Source organism: Homarus americanus, unplaced genomic scaffold, assembly GCF_018991925.1.
Source record: "Homarus americanus isolate GMGI-L3 unplaced genomic scaffold, GMGI_Hamer_2.0 scaffold16712, whole genome shotgun sequence".
Lineage (NCBI taxonomy): Eukaryota > Metazoa > Arthropoda > Malacostraca > Decapoda > Nephropidae > Homarus > Homarus americanus.
In genome coordinates, this window is record NW_024757794.1 from 5861062 (window position 1) to 5877180 (window position 16119).

General features: G+C 40.3%; 1 protein-coding gene across 4 annotated transcripts in view; it reads left to right on the forward strand.

Annotated features, from left to right (window-relative positions):
* The first annotated feature begins 2865 nt into the window (after positions 1-2865).
* Positions 2866-16119, forward strand: part of LOC121857743 — a 100851-nt gene continuing 87597 nt past the window's right edge. Inside the window, exons 1-2 of one of the 4 annotated variants that reach the window (XM_042353867.1) lie at positions 2866-3012; positions 3427-3615. The gene's annotated coding sequence lies outside the window, so the exon portion shown is untranslated. Of the gene's footprint in view, positions 3616-16119 lie in introns of all 4 variants that reach the window. The other 3 variants (XM_042353868.1, XM_042353865.1, XM_042353870.1) reach the window with 3 other exon arrangements.

The following is a 16119-nucleotide window of genomic DNA, read 5'->3' on the forward strand; positions in this document are numbered from 1 at the left end:
GACCATAATTATAACAACCACGACCATCTGGAAACGATGTCGCTGCACCCTGTCAGCAGGACGGCGGTTGAGCGCTAGCCAAGCACGAGCGTTCGAACTTTCACGCCTTGGTAAACTGTACCACCGGACTCGCCATTGGGCACGAAGGGCCCACGATCACTTGTAATTTACTAGTCATGTTAAGTCAGGTAAAAAATATGAGACCTACCAATCATCTATCCTACATCTACCTCAAATGCTTTCAAAGCATTTTTAACCTTGGGCCACTGACAAATAAATTTGTGTAACATATTATCAGTTTTGTACTGACCATCACTATGGATTATAGAATTTTTGTTTTTGACCTGACCTCATGTTTTGTACGGTCATCCTGTGTACATGTCTTGAATAAAGACGAAGCTAAGGTGCTCCATTGTTTTCCCTTTTCCTGTGTGATTTTATATATATATATATATATATTTATATATATATATATATATATATATATATATATACAGTATATATATATATATATATATATATATATATATATATATATATATATATATATATATATATATATATATATATATATATATATATATATATATATATATATATATATATATATATATATATATATATATATAATTAAGTTTATTCAAGACAAGTTTTTCAAATTTCTTATTTCAATTCGTTGGTGTTTATCATATTTTCGACTCCGTGAAACATCAGCCCAAAACCAAAGAAATTTACACTAAACTGTATGTTGGTGACGAGAAATGTATTTATTTCCGAATTGAATAAATTTTCCATCAGTAAATGAAAGTACAGTAGCATGTAATGTAGGACAGATAATATGAGCAATAGAGGTTGAGTGTAAAGTGTAAACGGTGCTGCCTAATATGGTACAATAGGCCAACTGCAGTTTCCTCCATTCCAGGGGCGGATCCACGAATATCGAAAGGGGGAGTCCAAGAAGTTGTGGGTGGCGTAACATGGCGAGCAGTGCGAGCTCACCCAGCTGGGGGTTTTTGGGGGGCACTTAAGCCCCCCCAGATTTTTTGTTTTAAATTTGACCAATATCATGGGCATTTTGAGAACATTTTGAAGCCTGAGTACAATACTGCATTAAAGAAAAAGTGTTAGGATTTTCCGATAAAAATCGGAGTCAGGACCTCCAGGACCCCTCTGGATCCGCCCTTGAAAACCCACAATGTAACACCAACACCCATAATGTAACACCAACACCCATAATGTAACACAAAAACCAATAATGTAACACCAACACTCATAATGTAACACCAACACCAATAATGTAACACCAACACTCATAATGTAACACCAACACCCATAATGTAACACCAACACCCATAATGTAACACCAACACTCATAATGTAACACCAACACCAATAATGTAACACCAACACCCATAATGTAACACCAACACCCATAATGTAACACCAACACCAATAATGTAACACCAACACTCATAATGTAACACCAACACCAATAATGTAACACCAACACCCATAATGTAACACCAACACCCATAATGTAACACCAACACCCATAATGTAACACCAACACTCATAATGTAACACCAACACCCATAATGTAACACCAACACCAATAATGTAACACCAACACTCATAATGTAACACCAACACCAATAATGTAACACCAACACCAATAATGTAACACCAACACCAATAATGTTACAAGTCGATGTTCCTCAGAGATGGTAATTTGTAGAAACCCCCAATGTGTGCGTTAGACTGTTAAGTTAGTTTTATCATGGGTGTAACATTATGAGTGCTACTTTTACAATTTGGTTGATTAAAAACATTAAATTTTTATAAATTTAGGTTACTCTGGGAAGTGGTGTGTGTGTGTGTTTACTGTTACAAACGTTCCTACTTGATGTATCAGGAATTCTGTTTAAAATTTTACAATGATTTGATACTAAGTTTTGATTTTGAAAACTTTACTTGTATTTCACAAAGTTTTAATTCTAACAATGTAACGTTGTAAAATATTTCTGATAACATCGATGAAGTATGTTACTGAGAGAAAAATGTCTAATACAAATAAGTGCTGATGGTGGACCCATTTCCCTTCGGTGTGGGGGAGCCACTGTACATTATGTTGCTGTAAGTATTATTTAACGTTGCCGCTGGAGGGAAGATGGAGACACAATACGGTGAAAGAGAAAACATAAAGCTTAGGTGTGTCTATTGGGTAATGATGCATATTTAAAAGCAAACAGGAAACAGTACATGATGGAGGCTACAATGAAAGAACAAACAATGAGTGGTAGCCGGTGAGTACTTGATGGTCAGGGTCACAGTGCATCCCGCCAGCCACCCCTCTCACCATCACTCTGATTTTCACCAGTCCATCGCTCTACTAGTCCATTCTTACAAAGTTTGCCATGACCATATGCTATGTAAGTTCAGATAAACCACTTCCGTATATGAGTTGAAGAAGGTTTGAGTTGATTGATACTGAAGTGAGGCTACTTTGAACCTCACCTCACGACCGGACGCAATTGTAGTGAAGTCGGCCATATTAATCTTCAATGTCCTCTAACTACTAATTACAAGTTCGATATACGGTATAATATGTGACATCTGTATTTCTTGTCTCTATAACAAACTTTCCATCCATTTTCTAGTCTTTCAGATCTGCTCAGAAGTTACGATGTTGGAAAAACTAGTTTGACATTCTGTGAAGCGTCAACAGCGATTATCAGCCCGGGTAGTCTCGTCCCCGAGTTATCACCTTCCTTTACCGACTTTACCCCTGGCTTACTAAGTGTTGTAACCGGACCATCATACTCTACCACTGGGTACCGGGAGTGAAGGATATTTGTTCGAGGCACGACCGCACGATGTCTGGGACAGTGTAGTGTGGTGTGTGGCGGTGTGCGGACGTGTCACTTCCACAATAACAGCTGGCCAACCATCTCCCCTCCCCTCAACCACCTGGCCTTAAAGCATCCTTCTCAACGCCTGAGACTAGCTCAACAAGTGTGTATTTGCTGGATAGTTTAATAGTGGTGAAAAACACGCGTGTGTCACTGAGTTTAGTAAAAAAAAGTTTTTACTGAAGAACCTTAAATGTTAGGGGGCATTACATTAAATGCGCCCTTAAATATCCTAAGGACATTGACAGCGCCACACCAGATATTTACAAAATAAACCAATAAGTGTAATATTATGTTTCTTCGTAAAATGTTTGAAAGTGTCTGAGAACTCTTTATACTGTAAGTGCATATAAAGTGAACAAGCATGTGGCTACATTGTAGTTTGTTGTATGTTATCGAAAGCCATTAGTAGAATCAATTCTGCAATGCTGCAAACAATATCAAACGTTTAGTAATTTTTGTAAATAGAGCGCTGAGAGGATAGTTATGTAATATAAAATAATAATGTTTTAAGTAGAAATATACAATACACCTTTTCGAAGTACTAAATCTATTCAACAAGGAAAATTGTGCGTCAAAGTTGACGAAAGAATGAGTTAAACTAGTCGCTGGACACTGACAACACCTGCGAACAAGGGCAAGTTCTGTATCGTCTGCATTGATTAAACATCACCACGAGAACATCGGCCTTGAGCTGCATATTGAGGTAAGTGTGTACTGCTCTCCAGGAAGTTTGGTTACGTAAGTAGTTTTGTTTATCATGCTAGCGACTCATCTAATACAAGATGAAACCAGCTTCCTCCTGAAGTGGGGTCGTTTTTTATTAAGTTTTAAATACTTCTCAAGAAACACTTACGACAGGAAAATTATTTATCCATATAGTAATCCCCGGTAAATTTTTACAAGTGGAAAACCATGGATTTTTGTTGAGCATGTTTTTCCGATGGTTTAGACAGTGGTAAGAAACTTTTCTTCAATGACGTTTCCCTAGCAAATGACTTAAATATACCAGCGGAACCCCCCCGGTTAGGAGGTTAGGTTAGGTAATTTTAAGTCATAGAAAAAAAGTGTCTCAACATTGTCAAAACTATTGGAAAAACACACTGATCAACAAAAATCCATGGTTTTCCACTTGTATATCCAACCAGGAGCGAACTTGTAACAATGGTTTTAAATTAGACATTTAGATTTAGGCGCGAAATAGGTAAACATTGGTTTGGAAATAGAGTAGTGGATGAGTGGAACAAGATACCAAACATCATCATTAACTCGAATATGCTGGATAGATTCAAACATAGGTTGGATGGATATATGAGCGATAGGGGTCGGATGTAAATGGGACTGCCCAATAAGCCCGCTGAAGTTTCCTCCATTCTTGTTCTTGTGTAAAAATTTACCTAATCCTCAAATATTTGTATAGTATGTATGTCTCAGACATAATCGTGACACCAAGCCGACTTGTGGTTTCAAAAGGTAATAGACCTTATTATGACTGATCTTTGTTTCTTATTATTAGAGGAAAGGTGTCAGTAATATGTTATAAGACTTGGGAAAGTTATACATTTAAAATAAATCTGGTGATTTATGCCGATAGTATGTGGTGTCTTGCCTAGAAGAGGAGTTAGCGGTGAATGGCTGTCCAGGGCAATTGCTATAAATTGCCGACTGGAAAAACATTGTGCAAGCAATGGCTGGGCGTTCATTGATAACTGGCAACCATTCTATGGCAACGACTACCTGTACATAACCTATCTATCTAACCTATATCCTATTAGTATAATTTCTTATTTAAATAATCCTCATGTTCTAACTAAACTAAGTAGGCCCCATGTTTAAACATTTATTTGCCTAAGACTGAAAAAGCAGTTATATAGGCCCCTATTAATCAAGTTAATTGCAATCCATATTATACACCTAATATCATTTAATTTTGGCTAGCCTATGGAAATTTATAGCCTTTCATGTTATCATACTCTATATACATAAGGAAATAGGCTAAGGCTATTGGTTGAATATTAGAAAAACAAGGCGAAGTCTTGGCAGGAATGTTCACTTGACCTCATATTTGGCTTTCATTACTGAGGGATATTGACGGCTATACAACATTAATAAGTTCTATCTGCAAGTTTACTCAGTCATAAAACATATTTTTACCCTAAGTGTGAACAATACAAACCTTCTATTTTGGTAAGAAATACTTTATAATGTGTAAGAAGACAAAAGATGCGTCTCTTCCAAACTGAGACAAACACTCAAGCCACTTATTATACAACAAAAAAGTTACGAAAAAGACAAAGTGAAATATTATATTTCAGTATGTTGATGTACAAAACATTTTCTTCTTTATTCTATGATAAAACAAGTCTAACAAGCATTATTACAACATATATTATTATTATTTTCTATACAATCGGGAATTAGTCACTACTACATCCGGGTTGAGAGTGTTACACAACCTCGGGAGGTGGTGTAAGTTACTTGCATTAACTTACGGAGTTCGATGTCAAATATTGGTTTTGAGTATACCATCTGTGTTTTGAGTATGCCATCTGTGTTTTGAGTATACCGATCTGAGACTGTAAGTCCAGTTACGGGGTAAACAAAGACATACAGTCCCATAAATGTTTTTGAGTATCCAGCCCATTGTCTGCATCCCTGGAGCGTGAAATTGTCACTCCAAGGGGGGGGTTTCGCCAGTAGAGAGAGGTCAGGGTAAGTGGGAGTAAAAAATAAGCAGGTCCTGGGGAGTAAAATTGGTTACTCAAGACAAGGGGTAAAACAGGGCCAGGGAAAGGTAGGTTTAAATGTATACGATACAAACAGTAGGAGCATTAGAAATAAAATAGACTTGCTGAGAGCGGTTGTATGTACCGAGAATGTAGATGTCATAGCAATCACCGAAACTTGGATGAATCTGGCGAGCAAAAACTTTTTATCAGAGTACCACATGGAAGGGTACAACTTTTTTCACAAGGACAGGGAAGGTAGGAAGGGGGGAGGGGTCGCACTCTTCGTCAGGGATACATTAAAATGGTTTTTTAATAATTCAATAAAGAGTGAAATAGGAACCGAGTCTGTATGGGTAGAAATTGCGGAAGGAAGATACAAACTAATTATGGGAGTGATTTACAGGCCCCCAAGTTTTGGGAAAGAAGCAGCTCAGCCCATATGGCAGGAAATGAGTAGGGCAGCAAAATACATGTGCATTATGGAGGATTTCAACTTCCGAAATATTGACTGGGACAACATTACAGTATAGGTGACCATCAATCTGAAGACTGGCTAGACGCAGTACAGGACATTTTTTTTAAACAACTAATTACAGAACCTACCAGAGGTGACAATATATTAGACCTAGTATTAACAAATAAATTAAATATTATAGAGATATCACAATAGGGGAAGAACTAGGGAACAGTGATCACAGAGAATTCAGGTTCACCCTATATTGGGAAACGAAAGACAATGACAATTGTGGTCAGAGTCCCAGACTTTCGATCGGCGGATTATGAGGGGTTAAGAAGGTACCTAGGTGAGGTCGCCTGGGAACAGTCAGGTCAGTCCCCAGTAGGAACGGGTGAGGTCACCGGCGACACAACAATTGATCATGACTATAATATATTCACTAGTGTACTACGTAAAGCACAGGAACAAAATATACCATACCGAAAAATTAGGCCAAATAAGAATGAGCCAATGTGAATGACCAACAAACTTAAACATGACAGGAATAAAGAAAGGAATTTATAAGAAATTAAAGGGAGGGGAGGAGCATCTCAGAAATAGGTGTAATGAACTATCTAGGAATGTTAAGAAAAATGTAAGGAAGGCAAAGAGGGACTACGAAATCAGGATAGCAAGAGAATCCAAGGCGAATAGCAAGGGATTTTTCCAGGTATATAGGACAAAGGTCAAGGACAAAGTGGGGCCTTTAAAGTCAGAGAGAGGGGAAGTGATGGATGATAGTGAGAAAATAAGCAAAGCATTAATCAGCTAATTTTTATCAGTTTTCACAGAAGAATTCACGAGGAAATGCCAGAGGTGGAACTGATATTTATGGGAAATGAAGAAGATAAATTAAAGAATATCACTATCAGAAAAGATGATGTTCTTAAGAAGATAAACAAATGAAAGAAGACAAAATCCTCAGGGCCGGTGCCATCACAACACTTTCTGGTTGATTGTTCAAGAGTTCACAACTCTCACTCCGAAAAAGTTTACCCTCACAGTTTTCTCGACCTGCGGCTTCTTCAATCTAGAGCTGTGACCCCTTGTGAGGCGAGCATCTGCCAGCTCCAAGTAAGGACACTCGACCAAGTAGTGCCCCTTGAGATGTTTATACACCTTAATTAGGTCGCCCCTTGCCCGTCTGTAGTATAAGCTAGGTAAGTTCAGGAGCTCCAACCTCTCAGGGTAGTTGAGGTGCCGAAGTGCAGGCACCAGTCTGGTGGTCCTCCTTTGACCAGACGGGGTGACAGTACTCCATATGGGGAAGCACTTCATTCTTGAAGATCGTTACGATCGTTATCTGAACGACCTTCTTATAAGACCCAATGATTTATTTGCCTGATTTACCTTCTTCTCACAATAGCCCGAGAACTTCAGCTCATTGTCAACATACACACCTAGGTCCTTCTCACATTAAGTCTCAAATAGTGCAGTTTCTTCATTCCGTTGGGACATATGATACGCCTCCTTTCCGTTGGTATGCCCCAGGTGTATCCTGGACCCACAACTCTTCGACCATTCTTGGAGCTCACAGAGATCCTTCTGCAGCTCTTCACAGTCCGCATGGTTCTTGATTTCCCGAAATAACTTGGCATCATCGGCAAACATTTGTATGGAGGAGTGTACAACGTCAGGCATGTCATTTATGAGACAAACAAACAACAGCGGGCCCAATACACTGCTCTGTGAGACCCCGCTTGTGACACAGTTACAGATAATGATTTTGTGCCATTAATCATCACACACTGCTTGTGGTCACGTAGAAAGTCTAATATCCACGCTTGGACATTTCCCCGAATTCCGTACCCTTCCAGTTTGATTTTCATCCTTTCGTGGGGTACACTGTCGAAAGCCTTGGCAAAATCTAGGTATATATTGTCGATATTACCACCCCGTTCCAGAATATGGGTCCAAATATTCAATACCTTGAGCAATTGTGTTAAGCAGGAGCGCCCTGGCATAAAACCGTGTTGCAATCCTTTATAAGGTTGTTTCGTAGTAGATGTTCCATCGCTGCATTTCTGATAATACTCTCAAGTACTTTACATATTATGCTGGTCAGGCTCACCGGTCTATAGTTGTTCGTGGAGTGATGATCACCCTTCTTGAAGATTGGACACACATAAGCCACTTTCCAATCACTGGGGACCATTTGTTCATCCAGGCATTTACAAAACAGGATCTTCAGGGGTTCGGCAAGTACGTTGCACAACTCTCTTAGCACTCAGGGATGCATCATGTCAGGGCTGGGACTCTTATGTACCTTTATCTTTGACTGTTTATTTCTAATACCCTCTTCTGTGAACACAATGTAGGTCAGTGCTGTGTCGAACCGTTTGTCAAACGCAGGAAGGTTAATCACACCCTCTCTTGTGAACACCAAGGAAAAGAAGCTGTTCGATGCCTCAGCTTTATCCTGGTCAGAATCTGCGTAACTACCATCTTTAAGTCTCAGGTCTGATACTCTTACTCGCGTTTTTAATTTCGACTTTGCATAGCGGTAAAACGCCTTTGGGTTTGACTTGACCTCGCTTGCAACCAGCGTCTGGAACTCTTTTTCAGCCCTTCTACACTCTACCTTTGCTTGGTTTCTGGCTCTTGCATACATCCTCCTGTCCTGCTCATCGTTTGACCCAACCCACGTCTTGGATTTCTGGGTTTTCTTCTTAACTTTGTCGACCGCCGCATGGTTCATGTGTAGGGATCACCTCGTATTCCTAGAGGCACTGGGTTTGGTATTGGGTATATATTTATCGATCTAATGGGTCACTTTACTAGTTATGATATTCAGCTTAGTGTTTGCGTTCGTGTGCCTTATTTTTTTTATCATATTCGCCACTTATCAGCTAACTGGCCGTTTGGACAGTTTATCCAGTGTTAGTCCAGGAATGAGTCAGGCCAGTGGATACCCTTCATCTCTTCCCCCATTCCGTTGTAATTTCCCATGTAATATTGCACCTTGCCCACAACTCTTCAATATTAATCAAAATTTTCTCCATACACGGCCATGATCCGCATATTTGCACAGTCTGTACGTGGGAGAAACTCCCTGATTGGTTGTTAGCTATTCGGGCCACTTGGTCGCTGCTCAAGGCTAATTCCTGATCGAGGTGTTAGCTCTTCCTTCTGAATATTCCATGCGCACAGCTCAAAAGCAGCGTCTTACAATAAACGCCTATAGTCACAAACTGTTACCTACACTAAATAGAACCCCAAAACGTTTACCTACACCAATACTCAGAAAGAATATGGACGAAGTTAGAAGACATAGAGATAGGGCCAATCACAGAATGGATGGAAGTGATATATGAAGAAAGAAGAGAACACACGTGGTTTCCACGCAGTAAATGGAGAGCCCTCGAACCGACACCAACTCCACTCTATTAAAGGCAGAAACACAAGTACCTGCCCTAGACTCCCCACCATTAATTGGCAAGGACACAAGACACTAAAATGTAAGGCATAAACTACTTCACTTGTTAAAAATACAAACACCTAACTGTTAGGACTCCTAACACAAATATAATATCTACGACGAAAATTAGCTGAAACACAAACATGATACAACAGAAGCACTTGGACTTAGTCCCAAGATCTCTTTCCAATTTCCTCACCTTTCTTCTTGCACTATCCACCAACCCCAAGTCCTTCCAAAGTCCACCATCATTCTTCAAGTCCAGTTCCCGTACCACCAATCTACGCATCAGCGGATCAATATCTCTTCACACTTTACTTCGCCCATCGATTCGATTCGCGCCCCCACATGTAAAATTTTGGCCTCACTTTTGTAGTGATGCATCACAGTCCCGTTGATCATAATTAGACGAAATTCAGTGTAAAATCATTTGCCTCAACGGCCGCTCACTCACTTCCCCCCTATCTTCTCAACGTCAGATATGGATTTCCACTTTCTCTTGTCTGCCACTATTTATATGGCGTGTATACCAGTAAAGTCCTCTCCCCCATCACCCTGTCCCTTCCGTCTCAGTCACAACTCACGTCACTCTTCATCATATCACTTCTACTCTGTACAAGGCCCGTTTAGATGAACTTTATCGTCACTCGTCTTCATCTCCGCACTTCTCGTCTATGGACCTCCCCTCTCTAACATCTTGCCATCCATTTTTAACTTAGACAAGTGCCATAGGCTAGTCGGCTCGTAAGGGAGATGTTAATGCCGGATACTGAAAACGAAACCTTCATACAGACGAACACGAAGTAGAAGGCATAACAACAATAAATTCTCCCTTTTTTGGCCGAGTCGGCCGACCACATGTAACTTTTAGAATGAAGTACTGTATGTGCAGTACCTTGAAGGTACTGTACAGTACATACAGTACTACATTCTTTTTACTTTTATGCTCTTCACCACTGATCGGATCGTTGCAGCTTGGGCGATCGGTCACGTCGCTGTAACGCACTGTTGGCAGGTACTGGACATGCACTGGCTCCTGAAAGTACCTGAACCTGCTCCAGTGTTGGTCAAGTCTGGTCTTGAAAGAGCTCACACTCGATGCCGTCACAACACTTTCTGGTAGATTGTTCCAAGAGTTCACAACTCTCACCCCGAAAAAGTTTGCCCTCACAGTTTTCTGGACTTGCGGCTTCTTCAATCTTGAGCTGTGACCCCTTGTGGGGCGAGCGTCCGCCAGCTCCAAGTAAGACACTCCACTGAGTAGTGCCCCTTGAGATGCTTATACACCTCAATTAGGTCACCCCTTGCCCGTCTGTAGTATAAGCTAGGCAAGTTCAGGCGCTCCAATCTCTCAGGGTAGTTGAGGTGCCGAAGTGCAGGCACCAGTCTGGTGGCCCTCCTTTGAACATTTTCAACCAACTAACAATCCCTAGCATATCTCGGGGACCAGACGGAGTGAAAGTACTCCAGATGGGGAAGCAATTCACTCTTGAAGATCATTACGACCTTCTTATAAGACTCAATAATTTATTTGCCTGACATACCCTCTTCTCGCAATGGCCCGAGAACTTCAGCTCATTGTCAACATACACACCTAGGCCCTTCTCACATTCAGTCTCAAATAGTGCAGTTCTTCATTCCGTTGGAACATATGATACGCCTCCTTACCGTTGGTACGCCCCAGGTGCATCCTCTTACACTTCGTGACATTGAATCTCAGCTGCCACTTCTTTGACCATTCTTGGAGCTCACAGAGATCCTTCTGCAGCACTTCACAGTCCTCTTGGTTCTTGATTTCCCGAAATAACTTGGCGTCATCGGCAAACATTTGTATGGAGGAGTGTACAACGTCAGGCATGTCATTTATGAAACAAACAAACAACAGCGGGCCCAACACACTGCCCTGTGGTACTCACACTCGGTGCCGTCACAATACTCTGGCAGATTGTTCCAAGAGTTCACAACTCTCACTCCGAAAAAGTTACCCCTCACAATTTTTTTGGGCCTGTGGCTTCTTCAACCTTGAGCTGCGACCCCTTGTGGTCCGAGCGTCTGCCAGCTCCAGGTAAGGACACTCATCTGAGTAGTGCCACTTAAGATGTTTATATACCTCAAATAGGGTCTCCCTTTGCCCGTCTTTAGTATAAGCAAGGCAAGTTCAGGCGCTCCAATCTCTCAGGGTAGCTGAGGTGCCGAAGTGCAGGCACCAGTCTGGTGCTCCTCCTTTGAACATTTTCAATCAACTGACAGTCCCTAGTATATCTCGGGGACCAGACGGGGTGACAGTACTCCAGATGGTTTATCTCATTTTTGGCCTTCCCTTAAATGTAATTTTTTTACCTTCTCTCTTTTTTTTTATCCTTCCGTTCTTCCTGGGTTTGTTTCCCCTTTTATTATATTTCCAATGTTATTTTCTTCTCCTGTCTAAGCTTCTTTGCTTTCCATTTTCCCTGCCCGTCTTTCTCCTCTTACATTTCCCCTCTTCCTCTAACTTTTCTCCTTCCCCAAAATGAGGATTTTCAAAGAATATTTATAAAATATTTCCTCTTGGCATTTGTCAGCTTATTAGTCGGTCAGGCGGTTTAAATGTTAGTCAGTGACTGAGCTCTGTTGTTAATCATTGTTGGCAAGTACTGGGTGTGTACGGACTCATGAATGCATACCTCAGTATATACTGTACTAGTGTTGGTCAAGTTTGGGACCAAGTTACCAGACACTGATACTTTTGTTTTCTCAGTGGAGAACCTCCCTTCTACTAGAGTTATCTTCCCTTTAATCACAACCAATACAATCACATACTAAGATTGATGAAGATTTTGTGTCGAAGAAGCAATTTTTTAAAACATGATTTAGGATTCAAGATAATGGCTTATTCTGGCACAGTTGACTGGTTTAAGGTCACAGTTGGCTTGGGATCAGGCTAAAAGCAGTCAAGAGCAATGCTGTACTTGCCGTTTATATGTCAGGTGGATGTTGTTTTGACATTAAAGGGATGGAGGCTGTGGCTAGCATGCTGAGGGTCGCCCGCTACGTGTCCATGAACTGGATCCCACCTACCTGCCTGTACTATTCTACGCATTGATATCATTCGTCGCCTGGCAGTTGCATTTGCATATAATATTGTAAAATCAGGTGAAAACATAGATAAACTATACCCGAATGAGGTGCCAGTTCATGTTGGATGATGCCATTTCAGCGTTAGTCTAGGTTAGGTTATGATTGGTGCCCCCCCCCCCCACATTTTTTATGCTTCCAGGTAAGAATTGACGAAAATTTTGGATTCAGTTTCCTCAATATTTGTTGCCTTTCAATGGAAAACGGCAGTAGTAACGTAAAAACGCGTTTTTTTTTAACTTCATGATTCACAACTTGGAAATTGAAAAAACTTTTTTTTAGTATTACCACACATAAAAATATACTATCTCCATTGCATTAAGCATCAAATATTGAGCAAAAAAAGGACAAAATTGTCCGCCAAAGTAGCAACAGAAAAGGTCCAAATATTAGCCACTGCTTTTCCTGTTTGATTGAACATTTACATTATTTTATTAATTACAAAATATTAAGGGACACTGGGACCACTCTAATTTTACATAAACTACAGGAGCTTTGCCTCTTGTTCACTCATCAGTCAACAGCAGGTGATCTCCCTCAAAGTTTAATTAATCCAAGTCAACCCACTTCAAGTCTAAAATTCGGCCTTCGCCGTGCACATCATACGGTCGGATGCCCGGGGGTGGGGGGGAACCTCAGGAGCTGGCAGTCATTTTTTTTTTACTTTTACCTTTTACCAGTCATGGTGTGAAGGTCTGTAATAATGCTTGATAAATGCACCATATCTTAATGCATATCAAATTACTGACTACATGATAGATATTTCATCGACTTCCAAAGGATGAAAAACAAAAAAAAACGTGTTTTTCATTGTGCATGCAGCAAGTATATAGGGTGCAACAGGAGGAAGGGCAATACTTGAGGGCCATTGTCAGGTTTAAATTTAAATTCCCTGAAGTGTAATGTTGAGCTCGGAAACCAGATAAGGGAGAGACAAATACCTTGTTGCTTGAAACTGTTGTATAGCCTATTCATCTGTAATACTGTATATCTAGTGGTCATATTGAAATTGAAAACCTCTACACATATACAGCATACTTAAATTCACTGATTTACTCTAACAGCTTGGGGAGAGAGAATGATGATAATTATAATCATTAATAATTTTTAATATTTTATTTAACTATTTTATTTAATTCTTCTATTCTGTCTGCCCACCCCCCCCCACCCCAATAAATAGCTAGCCCATTTGCCTATGAGTACAGTACTTATTACTTTTACACTGATACTGGCAGCAAAATCATAAGAGTATAAATAAAAGTAAAGAGAGGAAGTAGAGTCTTACTAATAATAATTATGATAAATTTTAATACGAATAGGAAAATTATACAAATTATGATTACAAGAGAAGTTCAAGTGGCTAACTGCTGAAAGATAATGTACTAGATGAGAAAATCAGGAAATGTGGCAAGAATATCTTCTAATACAGTAGGGTAGTCTCACCTCTAATAATATAAAAGTCCTCCCTTACTACCGTTCTTTGACTACAGCCTTATGACGTCACATATTAGCTCCTCCTCCTGTGTGTGGCTTGACTTGGTTTGATTTTGAGTAGACTTTGATCACCCTATTCAAATTGTTATTATGTATTTGACTTGTTGCCATTAAAAAAATCCAGGGAATTTTATAGTTGCAATCAATGATTTTGAAAATTCTAAGACACATTTCTCCAATGGTATTACTGTTTCAATTAAATTCAATTAAATTCAATTTTTTACTTATTTTCATCCTCTTTACCACTGATCGGCTCGTTAGCCGCTTCGGCGATCGGTCACGTCTCTGTTACGCACTGTTGGCAAATACTAGGCATGCACCGGTTCCTGAATGTACCTGAACCCGCTCAAGTGTTGGTCAAGTCTTGTCTTGAAAGAGCTCACACTTGGTGCCGTCACAACACTTTCTGGTAGATTGTTCCAAGAGTTCACAACTCTCACTCCGAAAAGGTTTGCCCTCACAGTTTTCTGGACTTGCGGCTTCTTCAATCTTGAGCTGTGACCCCTTGTGGGTCGAGCGTCCGCCAGCTCCAAGTAAGGACACTCGACTGAGTAGTGCCCCTTGAGATGCTTATACACCTCAATTAGGTCACCCCTTGCCCATCTGTAGTATAGGCTAGGCAAGTTCAGGCGCTCTAATCTCTCTGGGTAGTTGAGGTGCCGAAGTGCATGTACTAGTCTGGTGGCCCTCCTTTGAACACTTTCAACCAACTGAAAGTTCTAGCATATCTCGGGGACCAGACGGGGTGACAGTTCTCTAGATGGGGTAGCACCTCACTCTTGAAGATAGTTACGAGGGATGGACCGTCTAGATATCTGAACGACCTTCTTATAAGACCCAATAATTTATTTGCCTGATTTACCTTCTTCTCTCAATGGCCCGAGAACTTCAGCTCATTGTCAACATACACACCTAGGTCCTTCTCACATTCAGTCTCAAATAGTGCAGTTTCTTCATCCCGTTGGGACATATGATACGCCTCCTTACCGTTGGTATGCCCCAGGTGCATCCTCTTACACTTCGTGATATTGAATCTCAGCAGCCACTTCTTAGAACATTCTTGGAGCTCACAGAGATCCTTCCGCAGCTCTTCACAGTCCGCTTTGTATGGAGGAGTGTACAATGTCAGGTATGTCATTTATGAAACAAACAAACAACAGTGGGCCCAATACAATGCCCTGCGGTCAGAGCCCAGGGCAATTCATACAAAGTAAAAAAAAAATGCAGTAAAGTACACTTACTTTGAAGTGTGTATGTAGAAGGTTCCTGGTTGATGATGATGATGGGAATTAGAAGTGGGGGTGGAGGAGAAGGGAGAAGAGAAGGAAGTGGGGATGGAGGAGAAATCACCTTTCAGGGGACCCATGCTTGATGCAGTCATTTCACCAATAAAATTTTAAGTTCACTAGGTGTAATTCAAGATTATTTTATTTAAATCAACACTGCACTGCTGGTGGCTGAGTCAAGCAGCTGATGGGCACACATAAAACTAGTTCCCTGTACTGCATATATTATCAATATGTTAACTAAATTTTAAAATGACTAATAATCTTAATATAAAAAATGCAAAAATATTAAAGAGCACAACTTTCTTGATATTTACTCCACTGGAAACGAATATAAACATAGAACAGATTACTGAATTGGCAGACTTGCCCATCAGCTGATGCTCACAGCAAAAAGTGTTTGTAAGGATTTCGTTAATCGAAGTTTTATTCGTTAACCGAATTGAAGATCCTTATGGGAGGTAATTCGTAAACCGAAATTTCGTTAATCGAACCGTTCGTTAACTGCGGGACCACTGTATATCTACACATAAGTATCGTAATTAACTCGTTACAATGTACAGAAAAAAATTTGTAAATTATTTATGACATGGGAAGAAGGAATGGAGAATTAATAAAAAATAAACCGTGCTGTATGACATTCTGGCCATAATGGTCGCCAGAACTTAAACAC